Raw genomic sequence first — 24,322 nt, forward strand, 5'->3', positions numbered from 1 at the left:
CATAAACGGGGCACTTTATCTCTTCTCCAAGAATAACATTTCAAAATCTTTCCCATTGGAAGTAAAAGGAGTTGTCTGGCTGTGGCATTACTCTGCACTGGCGCACTCCATCGTCCAGCAGGAATAATCTCTTTTTACTTTGAGGGCTCCCAGAGGCGAACAAAAGGCATGAATATACAACATTTTGACCAAATAACACTCAGTACAATATCAATATATTCAAACATTTAAGCGTTTAAAGTCAGATCTTTAGAAGTGCTTCTTATGGATTTCACTTTCTTTCCTCAAGACTTATTTTTATTTATTTATCCCAATCTTCTATTAGACAGGAAAAGGATCATGGACATCGTCATTTTTAGCAGCAAGGATGGCCCTCTCTATGGGGCTAAACGGCATCAGAAGTGTCAGTATTCATCTCAGCAAGCCCAAAAACTATGGATTAGACACTAACCTTTCATATCCTGTAGTCGGGCCTCACGCTGCTGTACTGTCTCTGAAGCTCTAGATTTAGCAGCTCTCTTTTTCATATCCTATAGTCGGGCCTTACACTGCTGGACTGTCTCTGAAGCTATAGATGTAGCAGCTCTCTCGCGCAGTGTTGCAAGTCTTGTATTCCTGTCTACGCTGCTGTTTCATTTTTTTAGCCTTTGATTGCACTTGGCCAATTGCCTTACGGTTCCTTGGAGGCATTGTTACAGTGTTTGGTTGAAATTTCTCCATGCGTTTCAGAGTTATGCTTGAAAAACTATGGATTAGACATTAATAGTTGTTGTTTTTGATTATTTTTACATGTCACCCCCTTCCCACCCCCACAGTATTTTTCCCAAGATAGTAAGTCATATGTATACCTAGTTTGGTTGAAATCTCTCCATGCATTTCAGAGTTATGCTGGAACATACACAGATACATCCGATTTTATACATAAAGATTTGGTTTATATCCCGTCCGCCCCCAAAAGCTCAGACTTGTTGCACTAAATTCAACATGTGATCATTAGGCTTATAATTTTCTCACTTCTATAGTTGTATCACTCCATAACATTCACATTTTTATAACTATATCTATTATAAAATTCATATGTTAATCATTCAAAAACTTAACTTGTATCTCAGTGTCGGGCGGGGACCAGTACGTCCAACATGTTTTATCTCATGGCATTTTCAAGGAAGTCTCCCTTTTCACCACATGGTTCCATCTCGGTCTGCTCCTCTACCCTCTATACAATGTTTGCAAGCATTGGAGTCAGCTCTGTAGATGCTGTGGATGCTTGAGCATCCCCAGTATTGAACAAACTCCTCGACTATGTCTAGGGATAGGTAATTTCTATTGTGTTTTACACCCCAAATAATTTTCAAAAGTTGACTTCTTTGTTAGGAAGAATAGATACAAGTCAGTGGATGTAGCAGTAGACATTAATGAATCATCTGTAACAGCTTCTCTTTTTGTGCACTTTCATTATTTGTTTTGACAAACAGTTCAGACAACTGCAATTAGAGTTTTGTCCAATTATCTCCCTTCAAAAAAATAATTTGGGTGAATTGAGATTTAAATAACATAAAGCTGTACAAAAACAATTAACTATGTTCTACAGGAGACACCAAAATAGAGTTCCTAAAAGATAAGAAAGCAGTGTTATTGGTATATATATAGTAATACTTCAGGGTGTAAAAAAAAAATGCACAAGACTTTGCATTAAAGTTACAAGTAAATAGACTTATTTCTTTTCATTTACTTTTTATGAGACAATTGAAGTACTGGAAATAAATGTGAATCTTTATTGCTAGTACGAACATAAACAAGAATGCTTTTTCTCATTGTCTTCAGTTTTCAATTAAAAAAATGTTATTTACTTATTTGAAATAATAGTTACAGCAGTGTATCGCAAACTAGTGTGCCTCCAGTGTGCCGTGAGATGCCAAGGAGGAGGAGAGGCACCGGTGCTGGCTCACAGCCAGAGCGCTTCTCCTTCTCTCCTCACGTCTTCCCTTCCAGCACCCCCCACTGGTGGCTCAGGGCCCCGTTAGGGGGCCTTTGCACAAGCATAGGCTTCGATGTGATGACATCACGCATGCGCGTAACATCATCGCATTGACGTCCGTGCACTTCCGGATCCCTCAAGCCATGACCAACATGTTTTGTGTGCCGCAGCTTGGCAAAGTTTGCAAGACACTGAGTTAAAGCGATACTGGATGATACTATATTTCTTTAAGAAATATTTACAAAGCTGAACATGCATTGAAATATAAGGGTGCAAAACAATTACTGGTGAATCAGCCTGCATTATCAGTTAGTGCATGAATACGGTAGCTGTTACCATGCTGGCATGACAGAGCACACTAATTCATGCATTACTGCGTTATGGAGCGGGAACTAAGCAAAGTATGGGCAATCATTGCACTGGTTACAAGCGGAGGCACGAGTAATGTTTAAATTTTCATGCCTCTGTTTTAAATCAGTTTGGGGATTGGCACCTACATACCTGCTATCTCATTTTGTGCTATATAACCCTATGAGGATAACCAGGAATTGTAACCTATTTGCTTACTCGAAGATTTTAGGCTGCAAACTTAGGTCTTATTTAGACAGAATGCTTGCTTTTCAAGCAAGCCAACAACAGTCCTGGTTGGGAAATTATATCAGCGGAGCCATGCTGTCCTATGGCGCTTTTAGAAAAGAAATTAAGACAGTATTATTTGACAAATTTATCTCTTAATCTGTGCTTTTATCTTTAACATAATTAATTTTACTCCATTAATTTTAAATTTTTAATGTATTCCTTTTCTTCTTATTTTGTATTTCAATGATGGTCCAGTTTTTCTCTTATGTGGAAACCGCCTAGAATTCTTTTGATTAAAGCGGTATAGAAAAATAAAGTTATGTTATTACACTTAGGCCCCCTTTTACAAAGCCGCACAGCCGAGTGTCGTGCAGCTGTGGCAAATGCTCTGATGCCCATTCAATTCCTAAGGGCGTCGGAGCATTTACCGCGTTGGTCCGCACTGTCGGCTTTTGTACAAGAAGGAGTTAGTGCATAATCCTTACCATGTGCTGTCACTCAAGAGGAGGTCCTTAGTGCATCCACAATTTATGAATTACTTTAATACATGGTAAAGAATTTATTTTATTTATTGATTACCCACCTGTTAACCGATATATTTCTGTGCAGTGTCCTAACAGTTACTGCCCAGCTTTGCATGCATTAATTCAGATGGGGTAATGTATTTATATCATTTGCATACTGCTTATATCCTAAGCAGTTTAAACTTGAAAAGTGATCAGGCACTCTTAAGTATTTTCTCTTTCTGTCTCAGTGGGCTCACAATCTAGCTATGGTACCTGGTGCAATAAAGGGTTAAGTGACTTGCCCAGGGTTACAAGGAGTGGTGCTGGGATTGAACTCGCAATCTCAGAGTGCTGAGATAACAGTTCTAACCACTAGGCCACTCCTCCTAAAACTTAGTGCAGTTTCATAGAAGAGCCTCTAGTGTACATTAGGGGGGTAGAAGGAAAATATAAGATACTAGCTGATGCCCCGGCGTTGCACGGGTATTAAATTATAGCAATAACACTGTAAATGGATTCAAATAAAGATACTTTATAGTGGTGAATGAAATTATTTGTTTATAGCTTTATAAAAAGTACAATATTCAAATTATAATGTGAAATATTTGACAAAATGAATATAATACAACTAACACAAAACTTGATTATAAACAACATTTTTAGTTTCACCTCCAGGAGCAAGAACATATAAATTCTTGGGTGAAGAGACCCCCAGAACATATCACCCCAGGTAGTGAGGGATCAGCATACCAAGTTTCGTTCAAATCGGTCAAGCCGTTTTTGCGTGATCGCGGCACATACACACATACACACACACATACATACCTCTGATTTTATATATATAGATGGTGATGCATTATGATAAAGGAAAAATTGAACTGAGACTAAAAAACCTAAATAATTGGATCAAAAGAAACGATTGATCAATATGGTTTCAGGAGCTGCATTGGGGTCTGGTGTGGTTCAAAGTATGGGGGGCTCCCCCCCCCTCCGCCTCAGTGGGTGTCAAATGGCAAGCATTAGGTGTAATATTTAATGGGAAAAGAGGAGCTAAAGACCATGAGAAAGTGGAAAAGTGCAGGGTTGAAATTGCAGCAGTCATGCCTACTTTCTTACACCCCTCTTATTCAAAATGCCATATGATCTATTCACATGCGGTGAATACCATCCATACCAATACAATCACAGGCCTAGTTACAAACTCAGGCACCCACTCATGCAGTCATTTATCTTTTCATTGTGTCACATACACTGTATCCACTTACCTAGCTCCCACTCACTCGTAAAGTACCCATGACTGTTTTATAATTCCCTAACGCCCTACTTGTCCTGTTTGTTTTAATTAGATTGTAAGCTCTATTGAGCAAGGTTTGACTCTTGCATATTTAATGCACAGCGCTATGTAGATCTATCAGTGCTATACAAATGACAAGTACATAAGAACATAAGAATTGCCGCTGCTGGGTCAGACCAGTGGTCCATCGTGCCCAGCAGTCCACTCCCGCCGCGGCCCTTAGGTCAAAAACCATTGCCCTAACTGAGACTAGTCTTACCTGCGTACATTCTGGTTCAGCAGGAACTTGTCTAACTTTGTCTTGAATCCCTGGAGGGTGTTTCCCCCTATAACAGCCTCAGGAAGAGCGTTCCAGTTTTCCACCACTATACATAATATTAGATTAGCATGGATCTTGTACCTAACTTTTGGGTGCAGCATTTACGCCTGCTGAAACCTGTTGTAAATGCTGGCATTCAACTAATCCAACTCAGTCAGGGGACAAAAGTTAATACAGAGCTGTTAGAGCAGAATGCCAGCCAGTTATCAGAAATATAAGCACCAGACAATGTTTCAAATACTTTCTTAAGAAACAATAACATATCTCTTATTAATTTTCTCATAAATGCAAATAAAATAATCTTAATAACTCCACCCCTATCTGTCAATACTCTTCTTAAATTGGATATTTCGCGATCCTCTCAAAAGCCTGGGTTCTGGGTTCTGACATGTTTCGCAATAATTGCTGCTTCAGAGAACGCGTCATAAGAACATCTTTACTTTTAATTTAAGAATTTGAATGATCCCCTGCTTCTCATAACTGAACGGTTCATAAGATTATTTTATTTGCATTTGTGAGAAAATTAATAAGAGAAGTGCAATGATTGAGAATTGGAGCCATTGACTAGTGGGCTTTGGGCCCGTATTTGGTCTTACGGTCTCACGACTGACATCAATTTCTCTGAGCGCTTGTGGAGGTATGTTATTATATGTTTAAGAAAGCATTTGAAACAGTGTCTCGTGCTCAACTAATGGCAGCTAGGCGTGGAAATGACCCTATTCCATAGCATCACTAATTTCTGCGAACACCCCTCACCCATTCATGATTCTCCAATGGTTACGCGCCTCTTGAGTTGTGCAATATAAAATTTTGGCAGACATTTTGTAACACAGTGCTGGGCCGATCCACATGTAAACTCAAATGACTACCAATTAACGCTCATTATTAAGAACATAAGAACAGATTTCCTTACACATCCAGGGTGGGTGGGGGGAATTTATTTTGGGGATTTAAATTACTTAATTATAATATTGTAATCACATCATATGTCTTATTGTATTAATAATTGGGAAGAGGATGGGAGAAAATGATTGTTTTATTACTTGTGTAGTTAATAGTGCATTTTATGCAGTATTTTTTGTTCAATTAATTGTATTGTACTGTCAAAGTTTGAAAATCAATAAAGATTAAAAAAAAAAAAAATGAACATAAGAACAGTCTTACTGGGTCAGACCAATGGTCCATCTAGCCCAGTAACCCGTCTTCACAGTGGCCAATCCAGGTCACCAGTACCTGGCAAAAACCCAAATATTAGCAACATTCCATGCAGTGGCTTCCCCCCTCCCCCCGCCATGTCTGTCTCAATAACATATTATGGACTTTTCCACCAGGATGGATTTTGGGCATGAGTTGTTAGTGACTCATTGACCAATTAGTTCATGTAAGGGTCTGGGATCCACACTCAAATTTACGCAATTTATATAGAATCCGGGGGACTTAAGTATAATCGCATTCAGAAAAGTATAATGCGTTCATGATCTTGAAACAATGTTTTAGTCCCTGCTCAGAGAAATTTTAAAACTTGTGTAACAAGCTCTGTGTGTGTGGGTGGGGGGAGGAACCCCTACAAGTTGTGAATTTGGGCTTATTGGGTCACAACTGATAGGTCCAAAACCTAAGGCTATATTTTGACACATGAAATTCTTTCTGTAGCAATGGCAGTGCAATCTACATAAGCAATGCCACAGCTTCTAGCCACAACTTAACCCAATTAGACATCTGTTTCTGCCCTGTGATGTTAAAGGCAGGTGAATTAGTGTAATCTCTCGCAGTGCCAGCCAGATAGATAGATAGATGTGACTGCGAAGACATGACTGCAGCAGGAAAACAGCTAATCTTCCTATGCTCCAATTAACCTCTGTGTCATGTATAGGCAGTTTCAGCTGCATCAATCAAGGTCTCTTCAGCTAGAGCAGAAATCCATCACTTCAGCCACACACACGCACGCATTATTCTCCCACAGTATCATAATCCTCCATTCACCAGAGAGGTCTTGTGAGAGCTGGGAGGAGAGGCAGGCTCATTCTCCTTCACATCTGGTTGATTCTTTTGGTCTGATCAGACCTGCATGCCTCGGGCAAAGCTGTGAACTATGGCACTATTCATCACAGCGTACTGCCTCCCGCTTCTCTGATCACTAACCTCTTCCTAGCCGTTGCACCAGTTCTCATCTCTGAAACTTCGGAGACGAGCCATTTTTCTCAATTCGCCCTAAATAACTTTGTTAAATAAAATTAACAACATCCTGTGTATATAAAAGTGCACTCTGAAAGGCCTATGCATCACTGCAAAGAAATGAATAACGTGCCCCTTTTTTAATTTTTAGACTTGCGATCCTCAAAATCATACAACATATTATAGGCCTGATTTTATAACAGGATTCCCATTTTATAAAGACATAAAAGAAACCTCCCAAACAAAAAGTTGCCATAGAACAGTAGAATCAAGTAAATATATCAAAAATATCCAATATTCATAATTAAGGGCTCTTTATACTAAGGTCCAGTAATGGATTTAGGGAGGAATTCATCAATTTAACACACATTAAGGGAATTAATGCACATTAAACACTAAGGGCTCCTTTTACGAAGGCGCGTTAGGGCCTTAAAGCGCGGAATAGCGTGCGCTAAAATGCAGCCCGCTCTAGCCGCTACCGCCTCCTCTTGAGCAGGCAGTGTTTTTTTGGCTAGCGCACGCTCATCCAGTGCGTGCGCTAAAAACGCTAGCGCACCTTCGTAAAAGGAGCCCTAAGGCCCCGATTCTATAAAAGGCACCTAAAGTTAGGCACCTGGATCGGAGGCCGGGCCTAGCTGATCTAGGTGCCTAACTTTACCCCCCTCCCCTCTCCCCTTTTATGAAACCACGTTAGGCTTTTTTATCGCCGTCCACATCGGCATTAGCTCTGATGCTCATCGAAATTCTATGAGTGTCGGAGCTAATACCGCTGAAGCCGGTGATAAAAAAAAAAAGCCTAACACAGCATTATAAATGGGGGGGGGGGTTATTTTCTTAATTGACTTAATCGGAGTTGATAATTGAACAGACCATTAAAAAACAATTATAAAAAAATTAATTAGCTGGGAGGTGCCTAACTCATAAGGCGCCTACCACTTCGAGATAGGCCTCTGCACTGAGGTGCCTACCAGCAAGTAGGCATGGTTAAGGGCGGGTTTGGGGTGTGGATTGACTTAGGCACCAGTAGACACCTATCTTAGGTAGATATATTTAGGCCAAGAAAACCCTGGCAGAGTGCCTAAGGATTTAACACCTACCGGTGCCTCAGTGGTACTGAACAGGTGCAAGTGGATCAATGTTTTTTACTGCATCAAGATTTACAAAGAGTAATACTTTTAAAACCAGGAGGAGGAAATATTTTGTTTTTCACTCAGAGAATAGTTAAGCTCTGGAATGTGTTGCCAGAGGATGTGGTGAAAGTGGTTAATGTAGCTGGTTTTTAAAAAAAGGTTTGGACAAGTTCCTGGAGAAAAAGTCCATAGTCTGCTGTTTAGACAGACATGGGGAAGCCGCTGCTTGCTCAGGATCAGTGACATGGAATGCTACTACCGTCTGGGTTTTTGCTAGGTGTTTGTGACTTGGATTGGCCTCCGTGAAGACGGGATACTGGACTAGATGGACCATTGTTCAAGACCCAGTAAGGCTATTCTTATGTTCTTTTTTTATTTATTAATATTTTTATTATAATTTCAAATTTAATAGTATTTATCATATATTTAGGAAACAAAATTCAATTGCAATGCAAATCATTAGAGTAAAATTTAACAGAAATTTTGTATCATCATTTCAGGCAATTGAGTTTCCTATAAACCCCCTATAAAAGAAGAGGAAATCTTTAGGAAAAGAGACATTAGTATAACAGGAAAAAGATTCTTTAAACAAAAAGAAGTAGCAGTGGTGTAGCGAGGGTGAGAGGTGCCCAGGGCGGTGGTGCCCCTCCCCCGCACTCTTGTCCAGCCCCACCCCTACATGCTCCTTCACCGTCCCCCATTGCCATGCACCTCTGTATCTCTGTAACATTCCTGGCGTGAGCAGCAACCCCCAATCTACTGTCGTGCCTATGTGGGCTGTCCCTCTGACGTCACTTCCTAGGCATGGGTCCAGGAAGTGATGTCAGAAGAAGAGCCGATGCAGGTGTGACAGCAGGTTGGGGGGTTGCTGCTAACACCAGGAATGTTAAAAAGGTAAGAGGGAACGGAAGTGGTGTGTACGCGCATCAGTGGAGGCGGGGAAGAAGCAGGGGGATGGAGAGAAGGGCAGGTGTTGCACCTCTACTAAGATGGCGCCAGGGCAGACCGCCTCCCCCACCCACCCACCCCTTACTACGCCACTGAATAGTAGTGCTATGGAAGTGGAAAGAAGTAAGAGAGAGACTCATATCAGGAGGAGCTAGAACATGTCAGGAGGAGCTAGAACATGGAAAGGAGGAGCTAGAACATGGAAAGGGTGGTGAGAGGAGATGGGCTGGTGCTTTCTGTGAGAAAAAAGAAAGGAGGCAGATATATTTTGGAGGTGCTGGACTGCAGCAATGGGAGAAAGATAAACAAGCAAAAGGTTGACCCTTAATCCCACGGAAAATGCGAATCCAGCAAAAACAAAAACTCTGTGGCGATGGTGATGTTCAGGATGCAGGCTTTATTATGAAATATACAAATTCAAAATCCGCATAAAATATATTTAAGACCCAAACCGTTGGGACCTGTGGACCCAACACAGTCCATGTTTCGACAATACTGTCATTCTCAGGGGTTCTAAAACTCCTGATATAAAAACACGTGGATTAAAAACTGAAAACATAACTCTGTGCGAATGAGGATTACTCATTAGCGCAGTAATGCAGTTGGAAGGCTTCTGCCCAGCTTAGAGATAACAGTAGCCAGGAGCCTCGCTTGCCCCAGCATTGACTATCCAGGGTTAGCTCAACCCCTTACCAAAAGCAGCTCAGCAGCTACTTACCACAATGGGCTGAATATATCAAGCCCTGTATTTTTGTTTATGCTCATATATGAGCAGGATTAAAGGGTAGGCCAATTAGGCATGTGCCTCGGGTCTGAAGAGTTCAGGGGGCCCCAAAATGCTGCCTGCTCTGATAATGTCGGTGTACCTGCCTCCAGGCCTGACTCCAGACATTTAAGTACTGCCTCCTCCTGCCTTGTTCATTATTCAGTGCAGTTGAACTCGCAATCTTCAAAAGGCCATGGGCAATGGTTCCTATATGCTGCCCGTGGCTGACCCAGAAGTCTTTTCTTAGATGCTGGGATTTTGCGTCGGAGGGAAGGCTTCCGAGTCAGCTGTCAACAACCTGTAGGATTCGCTGGCCATGACCTTTTGAAAACCGTGAGTTCAGCTGCACTGAATATTGAAGAAGGAAGGAGAAGATGCTACTTGGACTTCTAGAACCAGGCCAGGAGGTACACTCTCACAGGAGGGGGGCAGAGGTAGGGAGGGGACAAGACCACGGGGGGGACAGAGAGGGGACAGGGCCATGAAGGGGTGGATCTAGGGGGCCCAGAGTACTTTGGTGCCTAGGACCCACTGAAGAATTAATCCTGCCCTGGGAAGATGATATAAATAAGTAATATAAACATCCTCATCAGTAATAGAAGATAATAGATATTAAAGCTGAAAACATGCATAGAAAGGCAACATACTGAGAAGGGAACAAAAAAAATTTCTTTCCGATAAACAAACAAAATAAAAAGGACAAATATGTTGAGATATAAATGTTGTTTAGTCTGCCTGATTTGATCTGAGACTGTAGGTTAATAAGTCTTCTTTCAGAGCGTTTTCTTCTTCATCTGACAGCTTTGGAAAAAGTGAATGATACTTGTCGGAAAATGATAATACAACATGATGCCTGATGGCTTTCATTCTCATCCCACTCTCGCAGAATCCCTAATAACTAAGCTTTTCCCTGCAGTGCTCGCGGATGAGCTTTCCTTGTGTGGTAATAGGAAAACGCACTTCTCATTCCAGCTCTGGTTCTTACTCATTTTTGCATCTTGTCCCCATTCACCCTTCTGTCTGCCGCGTTTCATGCACTGCGCTAAATGTAAATCTTACTGCATAAAAATCTCCTCGTTTGCACTGACCTAAGCTCTAAACATCACGAAACCCACTGGTGGGGAGAAAAAAAAGTTGCTTTCCAGTTTTACAAATGACTTGGAAAGAAATTAAATTCAATGCTGGAAAGGTAGCGCATTAATAAATTCAGGAGTTATAAAATATGCCTGCCTTGTATGGGCACCATGCAGCCTCTTTGCAATAGATTTTAGGAGTATGGTTCCCTTGGGATTATTACTATATTCAGTAACTGATAGCTGGGGCACATCGTGTATTGCTGAGTTCCCATTAAGCTTGTCAGAGCCACAGCACCAAAGCCAGGTTTTCATGTCTTCAAATTCATGACCTAAATATTTCAGTTAGATTGGAGCCGAAGCCTGTTTCCCCCCCTATCCTCACATTTCATGCACAGAACTTAAGAGAGCATTTCCTGTATTTTCTTGCAGCTGTAAAAGGTATGGCTATAGCAAACCCAGCAATTACTTCCTATGAGGGGTACACAAGCTAAACTTCAGGGGGTTTATTTCATTTCCCATATTGATTTTATACAAATCCTTCTTTTGCTCTGTTTTCTTAAAATTGTTTTGTCCTGTTTGCTTTTATGTTTCAGGGGCAATGTCACAAATAGCACACACTCAGGCCCTTTCACTAAGTTGTGGCAAGTACTTAACGCATGGCGAGACCTCATTTAGAATATTGTGTACAATTCTGGAGGCCGCACTTTCAAAAATATATAAAAAGGATGGAGTCAGTCCAGAGGAAGGCTACTGAAATGGTGCGTGGTCTTCATCATAAGGCATATAGTGACAGACTTAAAGATCTCAACATGTATGGTTTGGAGGAAAGGCAGGAGAGGGGAGATATGATAGAGATGTTTAAATACCTACATGGCGTAAATGTGCATGAGTCAAATTTCTTTCATTTGAAAGGAAGCTCTGGAATGAGAGGGCATATGAAAAAGGAGGTATTGATGCCCCTGTATAAGACTCTGGTGAGACCTCATTTAGAATATTGTGTATAATTCTGGAGGATGCACCTTCAAAAAGATATAAAAAGGATGGAGTTGCTCCAGAGGAAGGCTACTAAAATGGTGTGTGGGGATAGACTTAGAGATCTCAATCTGTATAGAGGGGTAATGTGAGAATAGCAGCTCTCACGGAATATGAGTCGCACAGCAGCATTTTGAATGGATTGAAGAGACGAGAGACAGGCATGCGGGAGCCGCCCAAGAGAAGTATGTTGCAGTAGTCTAAGCGCGAGGTGACGAGAGCATGGACAAGGGTTTTGGTCGTGTGTTCAGAGAGAAGAGGACAGATTTTGGTAATGTTATGGAGGAGGAAGTGCCAGGATTTGGTGGTCTGTTGGATCTGAGCAGAGAAGGAGAGAGAGGCGACAAAGATCACTCCAAGGTTGCGAGCCGACGAGACAGGGAGAAGGATAGTGTTATCCACAAAGATAGAGAACAGCGAGAGGGGGGAGGCTGGTTTGGGGGAGAAGATAAGGAGTTCAGTTTTAGCCATATTCAGTTAGAGATGGCAGCAAGACATCCAAGCGGCAATGTCAGACAGGCAGGCTGAAATTCAGGCCTGAACTCCCGCAGAGATATCCGGAGTGGAGAGGTAGAACTGGGAGTCATCAGCATAGAGGTGATATTGAAAGCCATGAGAGGAGAACAGCGTACCAAGAGAAAGGGTATATAGGGAAAAGAGAAGAGGGCCCAGGACAGAGCCTTGGGGTACGCCAATAGATAGCAGGATGGCGGCGGAGGAGGATCCATCGTAACATACACTGAAGGTCAGGAGCGTGGATGTCAGCAGCAAGCTTTCCATGCTCCCGCTTGGGCCCACGCTGTTTTCTAAATGGTTTCATCAGTTCTCGTGAGTCCCATGAGAACTGACAAAGCCATTTAGAAAACAGCGGGAGCGCAAGCGGGAGCGCAGAAAGCTTGCTGCTGATGTCTGCGCTCCTGACCTGTGCACCGCTAGCGAGGGAGGGATACACGCTGGATCACCAGGAACTGTGACGACGACGGAGGAGGAGGAGGCAGCAGAGGGTGGGTAGCTGTTTTGAAAGGTGAAGCTACGGTGGCGGCTGCGATGATGGCGGGTGGGCAGGTGGTTGGGTGGGTGTTTTAAAAGGTTTGGCGGCAGGGTGTTTTAAAATGGTGCAGTTACGGCGGATGGGTAGGTGTTTAAAACGGTGCTGTGGCGGCAGCAGGGGTGGGGAGGGTTCTAAATTGTTCCTTCGCTCCATAAGGTGCACCGAGATTTGGGTGAAAAAAAAATGCGTCTTATGGAGCGAAAAATACGGTAAGTTTCTCGAGATAGCCTGATTATACAAATACTGTGGAGGAAAAAAAAATCTTTCACTCCTGCAACTTTGTTTCCTTGTAAATATGTGATTTGATATAATGATGTTTAGATCCATCTCAATTGAGTTTTGGTGTGATAAAACTCCACAAGATCCTTCTAACTTACACCCCCCCCCCCCTTTTTTTTTTTTTTAGCAAAACTGAGCATGAGGCCTGAATACAGACATCAGCATGGCATGTTACCTGTGAGATGGAGGTGTAGGCACGATTAGGGATGTCATGTCAAACTGATGAAAAATCTGGCATGTAAAAGGTCCCAGGTACACATCTCACTATAACCCCCTTACATTGTATGGGTTACCAGACGTCCGGATTTCCCTGGACGGCTTTTCAAATCCCGGCACTTTGTCCGGGTTTTGAAAAGCCTCCTCTCAATTGCATTGGGCAGGAGGCAATCCATGCATGTGCGTATGCCATGTGATGATGTCCCATGCACATGACATCATCACGTGACATTGGCACATGCACGGATTGTCTCCCGCCTGACCAAAGCAGGCAGCGGGGGTGGAGCTAGGGCAGGAATGGGGCGGAGATGGGCGGGCCTGGGGGGCGGAACTAGGGTGTCTGGATTTTACAATCGTAAAATCTGGCATCCCTAATGGAGAGCCCTCCAAAACTCACCCAAACCTACTTTACCCAACTTTATACCTCCCCAATAGCCCTTATGCTTGCAGGTATCACCTATATGAAGGTACAGTAGATTTTTTGTGGACTCACACTTCATTAGTTAGAGTTGGATATGAGCCTGGGTCCTTTGTCTGCAGTCCACTGCACCAACCACCAGACTGCTCCAATGACCCGCTTGCTGCTCTAATAGGACTGGCCATAACATCTGAAGCTGTCAAACAGGCTGGTATGTACTGTTTCATCCACATCTTTGAGAGGTGAGAGGGAGTCCGTAACCACTGAGGAAGTAAAGGAGGGCCATGCCTTTTTGGCACTTACTTGTTATTAAAACAGGTCTACCTTCAAAATGCCCAAGTTCCATCCAAATTCTAAGGCCTTTGATCGTGTAGAATGGATTTCACGTATCAAGCTATGGATTGGTTTGGTATAGGATCCAGATTTATTCAAATGATTCAAACCTTGTATAGTTCCCCCTCAGCCATACTATATATTAATAATACTTTTTTGGAGCATTTCTGCCTGAAGAGGGGAGTTATACAAGGGTGTCCCTTGTTTCCTTTGCTTTTTGACATTGTTCTAGAACCCTTGTTGTTGGCTATTCAGCAGGCAAAGGATATACAGGGAATTCCATATGCAGGTCGGGAATATAAGGTCTCTGCTTATGCAGATGATATCTTGCTTCATTTGAAGAATCCTGAATCTACCATCCCGCATTTACTGGAATTGATTAGTCTCCTTGAGATTTAGATATATTTCATCAAACAGCATTGAAAACGATCTAAAAACTGTGCTTCGAAAATGACAATGTGTATGTTATGGCAAATAAACGCTGGCTTTTACAAAGCCGCGGTTGAGGTTTTTACCACAGGCTGGTGAGCTAAGTACTCCAGTGCTTATAGAATTCTTATGAGCTTCAGAGCATTCAGCTCACCAGCCCGCGGTAGAAACCTCTACCGTGGCATTGTAAGAGGAGCCCAAAATGTCCAAATGCCACTTTATGCCCTTTTTGGACATTTTCTCCTTCAAAAAGAGCTCCCATACTATATTTGGAGAGGAATATGATGTTCATCTTTCTTTTGTCTGTTCTTACGGGGACATTTTTACTATGCAGCCATCCATCCTGCAGTTTAAGCTTTTCTTGAAATTTTAGTCCGATACAAGAATTAAATGAAATGAGTCTATTAAATGGATTTATTAATCCATAAACTGCTTGAATTTATAATTGAAGCAACGCTGATAAAACGGTTGTTACATAATTATTTTTGAGCAACTTTAGAGTGAAACAGAATAAAAAAAGAATGTAAGTTTTAGCATGCTTTCTTGGCATCAATTTCATTGTGCCCATATATCCTACTCCTATTCATATCTCCTGTATTGCCACTACAGAATTATTCATCAAGAATATGCTTTCCCTAGCAACTTAAATCATTTTGCTTGACAATGCATTAATTGCAAAGAGGAAAAAAAATCTTACAATTTCACTGTCTCCCTTTCTTTCTGTTAATAAATATGTATTAGCTAGCTCATTTCAGTAACTGTTTATTAAATATCAAGTGAGAGCACTTGTCTAATGCTATAATTATTATTCTTTTTAAGACTGTAACCTGCTTGCGGTTGTGTGTGCAATTTGGCTTATGGAAAGCAAAAAAAGATTAAGAAGCGGTAGGCAATCTGTTCTGGAGCTGGATTATTATAATAAAATGACGGCAGGGGTCCCAGCTGAATATCGCTCAGAACCCACATAAATTAGTCCACATATCTTAATGCAACTCTGCTCTCCCTACTACGCTACTCCCCAATGCAGTTCAGACATGGGCGTTGAAATGGGGGTGGCCACGGGTGTCATGCCCTTCCCCCAAAAAAATTGGCAGTGAGTCAGAAGAGATGGCTCTTCCACCTCCCCCACCCACCTCCTCCACGGCTGCTCTCATCAACGAGTGAGCCTGCTGCCATTGGCGTGCCCCAGAAGTCTTCATTCTGCAGCATCCAGTTGCAGACCAGGCAGGCCAGGGAGGAGGTAGGTGGGGGAGGCGTGAGCCAGAGAGAAAGGTCTAGGGTGGAGCTTTTAAGCCCCCCACCCCCAAACAAAAAGTGTTCTACTGCCTAAAGGTTCAGAATCCTCTCCCACCACTCCAATACAGCCCCTCTTTCCTTCCCACAACCCAGACACAGGTCTAAACCTACCTCCCACTTCCCTAATGCCTTCAATTCCTCCTTTTATTCCAGGCAACCCCCTTGGGGCTCCTTATAATCCCTGGTAGGGATTACAAGTAATCCCAAGTCTAGTGGGCCTCAGGACAGGAACAAACCCTACTCCTTCCTGACTCTCTCAGTTCCTCCTTAAAAATTACTGTCACGAAGATGGCTGCTACTGGTATCTGATTGCTGTGAGGACGCCGTTGAAAGTCAATTTACCTTAAGTTTCGTTGATCAAAATGCCGAAACGAAGGGGCAGAAGTGTCGGTGGAGCCTCCCGACGCTCGGTAGCCCCGTTGCCTACGGTTAACGACATTTTTCGGCGACTTCTGAGCGAGCAGGAAGCGTCGGGGAATCGCCCTGTGAGTGTCCCGGCAGAGAGTAGTGCCGCGGGGTCCCCTCAAGGGCTTGACATCACACTGAGCCCCGACATCAGGACGCCTCCGCTTCAGCCACAAGCGCTGGGAGCCAGCTCACCGCGAGGAGAGAGCACACCCGAAGAGGAAGTGTTCTCCCCCCGAGAGGCCAGTTTGTTGGAGGGCTCGCTACAGGGAACAACCCAGAGTGATTCTCTCCTCTGGAAGGAACCAGCGACTGGGACAACGTTGGCTGAAGAAACTCAGGACACCAGAGAGGTAAAGCACTCGAATGAACAATATTTAAAGACACAAGTTACTTTTATTCCTCCTGATAAGCCCTCTGAAGTCACTTTAGACTCTCTATGGGATTTAGTATCTAAATTAGGGAATTCCCTTAATCTGCAAATAAAACAATTGGATCAAGAGATAAAAAACCAGAAAGGAGAAATCAATTTATTAAAGCAAGATATGGTACTGTTGAAGTCCGAAATACAAGAAGAAAACAAGGAACTTAAAACAATTAAAAGTAATCAAGATCTACTTGTTAAAGATAATTTAATTATGAAAACAAAATTGGAAGATCTTGAAAATAAGACTCGGGCTAATAATTTGCGCTTAATTAACTTTCCAAAAATTTCATCAATTTCTCCACGAGAAATGATAAAGCGCTACTTTCTGGAGATATTAACAATACCTGAGGATTCTTTACCACCTCTTACAAGAGTATATTATTTGCCTACAAAAAATCGGGATCCTCAAAAGAAAGAAGATTAAGGAACATCGCAGGAAGTACCCTTGGACATTTCCACTTTATTGGAACAATCAGATAGAGAATTGGCTATCCCAGCCACTCTCTTACTGACTGTAGCTTTGGCTCCAGACAAGGACTGGATACTTAAACTTTTCTTTAAAAATAGGTCTAAGGACTTCCTGGGTCTCCATATTCAAATATTTCCTGATGTCTCTAGGGAGACTCAGAAGAGAAGAAGGGAATTCCTAATGTTGAAGCCAGGTGTGACTCAGATTGGAGCTTTTTTCTTTCTTAGATATCCATGTAAATGTGTCATCAGATATCGATCTTTTAAATATGTTTTTGTAGAACCAGCTCATTTGATTGTTTTTCTTTCTCTGAAACGTCTTGAGTGTGGAATACCAACTGTACCTAAGTGATAATTAGCTCTGCATCAGCACAGATTCAGTAATTTTCTTTCTAAAAATTTTTTCTTCAATTTAATTACTCTTTTCGTTAACCTTGGATCCCAATTGAGGACTAGTGTGTGATTAAGATAAGGAATGTTTTCTTTTTTCCTTTATACTTTGATCCATTATTAGGTTTGGAAGTCAACCTAAATGTTATATTTTCTTGATTATACTTTCTGTACAAGTTATGCTTGATAATAATGTAAATCTTATAAATAAATAAATAAAAAAATTACTGTCACAATCACAAACATAAACATAAAAATGTATTCCGAAGTACCTTATAGTTCAATACGGTTAATAAAACTGAACAATTACAGTGAAATACATAGCATCAAGCTTCCAAACATTTTACATACACGTAAGTTTTCAGTAACTCCCTAAAATGCATATAAGAGGTCAAACTGGCTATTAACTGACGATCAGCATCCTAATTTAAAGCTTGAAATGACCGCAGTCATTAAAAATATCTCGTACAGATAACCTTTTACAGTTGGAAAAACAAATAAAGTGGACATATGCAACAAACGTCTTGAATCGGCATCATAAAATGCTCCACAAGATAACTAAGTGCAAGACCGTTTGACACTAGCAATTTTCTTGCAGTACTAGTGAAGCTGCATTGGAAGGGTGGAAGGGTGGGAGGGGGGTGTTTGGAGCTGCATCAGGAGGTGGAGTAGAAGGTAGAATGAAGCTGCTTCAGCTCCACTGACAACTATGGATGTGGCAGCCAATATTCAGTGGTAAGACCCCTTTGTTAAACCACCCCATAAAAGGTATTTAAATGGATCATTCATACAGTAAATATAGAACTGCCTAGAGTGTTCTAGGACTATGAGAGTGATATTTGACATCAGTAGGATGCTAAGCCACTCTGATAAGAGGTTACTACAGTGGATCGTTTCTATAGTGTATAGAAACTCCTACATTGTTACTAGAAGTAAGACTTCTCTTGGATGCCTTACTAAGAGGCTGGTTCAGGCAAACAGTAGGGGAAACCCCAGGGGAACATAGACACTGGATCTAATGCTCACAAATGGAGAAAATGTGTATAATGTCTTGGGGGGGTGTCTTGTTTGGCAGCAGTGATAAGAACATAAGAATTGCCCTAGTGGGACAGACAGAAGGTCCATCAAACTCAGTATCCTGTTTCCAACAGTGGCCAACCTAGCTTCCAAATAACTAACTAGATCACAAGTAGTAAAACATATTTTATGCTGCTTTGCCTAGGAATAAGCAGTGGATTTTCCAAGCCATCACAATAATGGCTTTTAGGAAATTGTCCAAGCCTTCTTTAAACCCCGCTAAGCTAATTGATTTCACCACATTCTCTGGCAACGAATTCCAGAGTTTAATTACACGTCGTGTGAAGAAATATTTACTCTGGTTTGTTTTAAATCTACTACTTAGTAGCTTCATCCCATGCCCCCTAGTCCTAGTATTTTTGGAAAGCGTGAACAAGTGATTCACATCTACCCATCACATGGTTTTGTATATGAACTAAGATGGAATCCAGTTACAAAGTCTTAAGTTTCAAGCATGCTGACTTCAGGACATATTTTTTCATGGAAAGGGTAGATGCCTGAAACACTCTCCAAGTGGAGATGGTTGAGACAAAAACAGTGACAAAATTCAAAGAAGACCTTATCTAGAAAGAAGATGAGATCAAAGGTAAACAAACGGCATAATGGAATATAAAAAGCATGGAGCAACAGGTAAAATCCTAAACAAAAGGCACAGAAAAGGTAACCTGCATGTTCTATACAGAGTAACAGGTGTGACACTAGCCACCCTATTGGATAGACTGCCTTCTGTTACTAATTGCTATGTCAAATGCTCTGAAGTGGAGAATCGACTCAGGGAGATCCCTCCAAATGGAAACTGCACGCAGGCGCTCCTAAAGCCACTTTATCCCTCATCTGTGGAACCAACTGCCCGCACAAACCTGAAGACTAGACTCATTGATGGCTTTCCAAAAGGCAGTGAAGACTTGCCTTTTCGGTCAAAGATGACTTGAACAAATGGACTCCTCTCCGTAAATGACTCCACCAATTAGACTCTAGCCCTTTTTGCCTTCTTCTATATACTTCCCGAATGTATCTGTCATGTCTGTGGACTTATTTTGTGACTGTCTTCTTGTAACTCATTCTGAGCTTTTTGGGAGGATGGGATAAAAATCAAAATAAATAAATAAATAATTATTCTTCAAGTAACATTGGAAGATATTCAGCATAATAAATTCATGAATTTAACCCAGCTGTTCCTAATTTTTTGTTTATGCCTTGTGCCTATCTCCTATGCAGCACCGTCTGTCAAAGGTGCTCAGCCAATGAAAGCAGATTGCCTGGAACTCGTTGTTGCCATTTTTTTAAGGGGCATCCCTAGAGCTGCTAGGTGGTCCTTTTGTGAATTTTTCCTGTGTTTCCTGCACCTGCTTGGAAGATCAGACCTTCTGGTGCCAGAATATTCGAGAGGTTTGGAGAAACTTACAGAAGCTTTTGGAAGTGAAGGAGGGGTTTGTGCTTGAGTGATGTTCCTGGTGGCAGAAGGAACACCCCAAAGTAAATTAAACTCCTGCTTTGTCTTTGGTACTCTACGCCTCTGACCTTACATCTAACAGACAGAGCCCCTATTTTTATTTTTCCTGTTAAGCCTGCCACTGTTTTACAGTTGTGAAGAATCAGCCAGCCTATACCCCCATGGGAGGGCACACAAAGGCACTTATTTTTGGAATGAGGATTCAGGAGTTCCAAGGACCAGAACTAGAACTAATTAAGTTGCTACCTGGCACTGTGTGGTGGTAAGGGGAACCAATGCACTCCAGAAAAATCCAGGGGAAGGAGAAGGAAATGTATTTGAGCAGTGCATTTGCATCAAAGCTAAAACCCTTTTCCAGCCAAGGGACTGGTCACATCTAAGTCAGAATGGGAATTTTCTTTTTTTTTTTTTTTTACTTTATTTTTATTAAATTTAACATTTACAAGTATAACTACTTGATTTAGAAATACAGAATCATGTTCCAAAAGAAAAACATCATTAAACATTACAGTCTTTAAAATAAATATATATGAAACTTAACTCTTCCTTAGACCTCAATTAGAAGGAGGAAAAGAAAACAAAGACATTATAGGAGTAATATTACAATAATACAACAAAAAAAAAATAAAAGTAAAGACTTAAACGCTAGAACCCAGCATTTCCTTTAAGCTACATTCCCTCCACTAGATAAACCTTTGAGATCTAAAAAGGAACGTAGATGATCCGGTGTAAAATACACATATTTCAGGCCCTTAAACTTAATGACACATTTGCATGGATAAGCTAGCAAAAAAGTAGCACCTAGCTTCCTTGTCTCTTCTCTCATGCCCAAAAACATTTTCCGTCTTTCCTGGGTTATTCTAGTTACATCATGATATAACCATAAACGTTGACCACAAAAAAGTGATCCAGATTTTTTAAAGAATAGCCTCATAACTGCGTTAAGATCTTGTTCAAAGATAAAGTTAACAATTAAAGTTCCTCTTTCTTTAACTTCCATAGATGATTCCTCTAATATTGCCGTAAGATTTTGCAGATCTTTATCAGTAACCAAATTCTCACCCTTAGGTATATCTAAATTTCTTTTTGAAGTAGGTAAGAAGTATACTTTGTTTAAAGGCGGAATCTGATCTTGCGGATAGTTCAAACATTCTATCAAAAATTTTTTAAAAATCTCAATGGGTGATATTGCCGAAATCCTTGGGCAATTTAGAATTCTCAAGTTCAATCTTCTGTTAAAGTTCTCAATCATTTCTATTTTACGGGCTGTAGAATTTTGTTCTTTAACAATGGTGGTAATTGAGTTTTTCAGTGAAGCTGACTCAATTTGTATTTTATCCATGCATTCTTGCTTAACTTTTAGCAAACTTTCAGAAAAGTTATCCATTTTCTTAACCATTACCTCAACATCTGAGGCAATCTTCTCCACCTTCACATCCATTCTCTTGATAGCCTCCAAAAGTATTTCCAGTGTCACTGCTGGGGTGCTTGTTAGTGCTCCTTCTCCTTCAGCAACCTTTCCTTCCAGCGTTCCAGCTAGGGCTGTAGCTCCTCCCATTGCCTGCTCCGGGGTCTCCAACTCCTCTCCCTCGGGGCCAAGCTCAACACTCTGCGCCTCTGCTGGACATGGGGGCGCAGAGAGATGCGGTGGAGACAACGATGTAAGCAGGTCCAAAGACCCGAGTGCTCCCTCACTCAGGTCCGACGCGGAACTCTCCCACCGCGGGGACATCTGGTCGTCGGCTGGGCTCAGCGGCTGCAAAAACCGCTGAATTGACTGCTGGGCTGGAGACGATGTGAGCAGCGGCAAATGACCCGCTCTCACACTCCCCTTCCTCTTCGCATGAGGCATTCCGACAAGTAAGTATCTGGTTGAAGTATTAATATGAAGAAAAAACGCTAAGCCTGCCGAACACAGCTACATAGCGTCCGCCATCTTGTATTCCTCCTCCGGCTGCTCTGGGAATTTTCTTTTACTGTTCCAGCTAAGCTGAAGGCAGGTAGAAGATCCTCTCTACATCTGACTATTGGGAGTTAGCATCATTGTGTGTTTTTCCATCAAGGTACTAAAATACAGAACTATAACATCTGTAACTAGAGAAACTAGGGTTACCAGACCTGCGGATTTAGCTGGACATATCCTCTTTTTAGAGGACATGTCTGGGCGGCTTTTCAAAACCCAGTACTTCGTCTGGGTTATGAAAAGCTTCCACCTCGGGACCGCGTCAGGAGGGCATCTGCGTACATATGGATGCAACGCGGTGGTGCCATGTCATCTTGTTCCATCCATGCATGTGCAGATTCCCTCCCGATACGGTCCCGAGGCCGAGAACAGGTTGAGGGGGGGGGTAAAGCTGGGGGGTGGAGCTGGGGAGAAACAAAGTGTGACTTGGGTGTAACAGAGCGGGGCCTGGGTGGAACTGGGTGGGCCTGGAGGCAGGGCTTTGGGTCTGGATTTTACATGAGTAACCCTAAGAGAAACAATCTTATAACAGTAACATATTTTAAAAGTATTTCTTTGCTGGAGAGAAGAAGGAGAATGGTGTAAATAGCTGGACACATGTACTGAACAGTTTTGGAGTTCTTTTGTTAATTGAAAATAATAGTAAAGTTGGTTGTGGTTGAAGATAAAACCTGGTGTGGACAACTTTATTTTTGTTACAAGGTCTGCCTGGATCATCTAGTCCCTGATCATTCCAGATATTCTAGTTTACTCAGCATTCATAGCATTCATCACCCCCACCCCAAACATAAATATAGTAGGGTTACTTGTTCCAGTTTGCTTTGTTGTGAAGATTATGGGCTCCTTTTATCAAGCCGCGCAAGTGGGGTTAACGCGTGCGACTTTTCATCACGCGCTAACCTCTGCGTTGGCCAAAAACTACCGCCTGCTCAAGAGGAGGCGTAGCGGCTAGCGCAGCTGGTGGTTTAGCGTGCGGTATTACGCGCGTTAAACCGCTAGCGCGCCTTTGTAAAAGGAGCCCTATGTGAAATATTGGGCTTCTTTTATCAAGATGCGCTAGTGGGATTAACGCACACGACTTTTCATCACGCGTTAACCCCCGCACTGGCCAAAAACTACCGCCTGCTCAAGAGGAGGCGGTAGCGGCTAGCTCGGCTTGATAAAATGAGCCCATTCTGTGTTTGTTTTATTGTAATCCGCCTAGGTTGTAGGCGGAAAAAATATTTAAGAAAATTAATTCTTTGTGTCCCCTTCATCCCACCATCCAGAGCAGTGACTAGGCAGCTGCCTAGCCCATATATACTAAAGGGAGGGGTTACACACTTCCTTGCAGTGAGTTGCAGGAGAGACTCATGCTTGAACCATGGTGTGCCCTGAACGTTGCCACAAGCTCAAAAGAGGGCCTTGTGAGCTGTTTTCTTGTTTTTGAGACAACTGGCAAATTAGAAAAGTTACCATAATTTTGTGTTCTTGGCTCTATAGTATATCTCAGTTCTAAAATCAGGAGTTAGTTAAATGTTTCCAACCTTTTGGATAATAAGCTCTTGCCCTTTGATTCCTATGATTCCCAGAGTACAATTCAAGAAATGTAGTTTTTTGTTTTGTTTTCTTGTTGGGGTGGGGAGCTTGTTGGTGTTTTTGGTCTTTTTTTGTTGCAGTATGTCAAGAGTCCATTGGAAACCAGTCAACAATATGCTGAAAGGTTTAGAAAAAAAGGTTTTCACTCAGTGTGATGAAGTGGCACCGAAATATTATTCCAGAGGGAGAAAGGAGAATTCTCCAGTATAACAGAAATGAAGAGAAAGGAGATCTTGCCCAGCATGGTGCATGTATAAGGTGACCATACTACCCGTTTTGAATGGGACCGTCCCGTTTTTGGTCCCCTGTCCCCATACACAGCTTCAGGGTGCCGAAATGTCCCGTTTTCAGGGACAGCGTCCCGAAGGTGTGCACGGGGACAACAGGACAGGCAATCACTTCCTGTCCCTCCCTGTGCCAAAAAAAAAAGCCTCTTTTTCTGGCCTCTTGCAGTGCTGGAGGGAGGGAGAGAAGGGCTGAGTGACGAACGGTCTTCAAACGCTTTTAGTGCTGATTGGTCATAATGGTTCCTGGGGCGGGGAGAGTCATAGAAGGGTCCACCCTCTAGCTCTGATTGGGGGAGAAAAGAAAATAAGGCGTCACTCTCAGCTCCTTCTGCTACTCATAGTTAGGGCGGGAGGAGGAGCCAGGGTTTGGACATGCAGCTGGAAAGATGGGCGCCCGATTTAACACCCCTCCCCCCCCGGCCGCCGCCGCTGTTCTCCTTCTTACCTCC

General features: G+C 42.2%; 1 protein-coding gene across 4 annotated transcripts in view; it reads left to right on the forward strand.

Moving 5' to 3' along the window:
* The window catches only part of LOC117355895 (cadherin-6-like), a 324,761-nt gene that overhangs the window by 139,507 nt on the left and 160,932 nt on the right, over positions 1-24,322 (forward strand). Inside the window, exon 2 of one of the 4 annotated variants that reach the window (XM_033934983.1) lies at positions 13,261-13,385. The exons of the other annotated variants lie outside the window; for them this stretch is intronic. The gene's annotated coding sequence lies outside the window, so the exon portion shown is untranslated. The remainder of the gene's footprint in view (positions 1-13,260; positions 13,386-24,322) is intronic. 4 annotated transcript variants of the gene reach the window in all.

The sequence above is a fragment of the Geotrypetes seraphini genome, chromosome 2 (genome assembly GCF_902459505.1).
Source record: "Geotrypetes seraphini chromosome 2, aGeoSer1.1, whole genome shotgun sequence".
In the NCBI taxonomy this organism is placed as follows: Eukaryota; Metazoa; Chordata; class Amphibia; order Gymnophiona; family Dermophiidae; genus Geotrypetes; species Geotrypetes seraphini.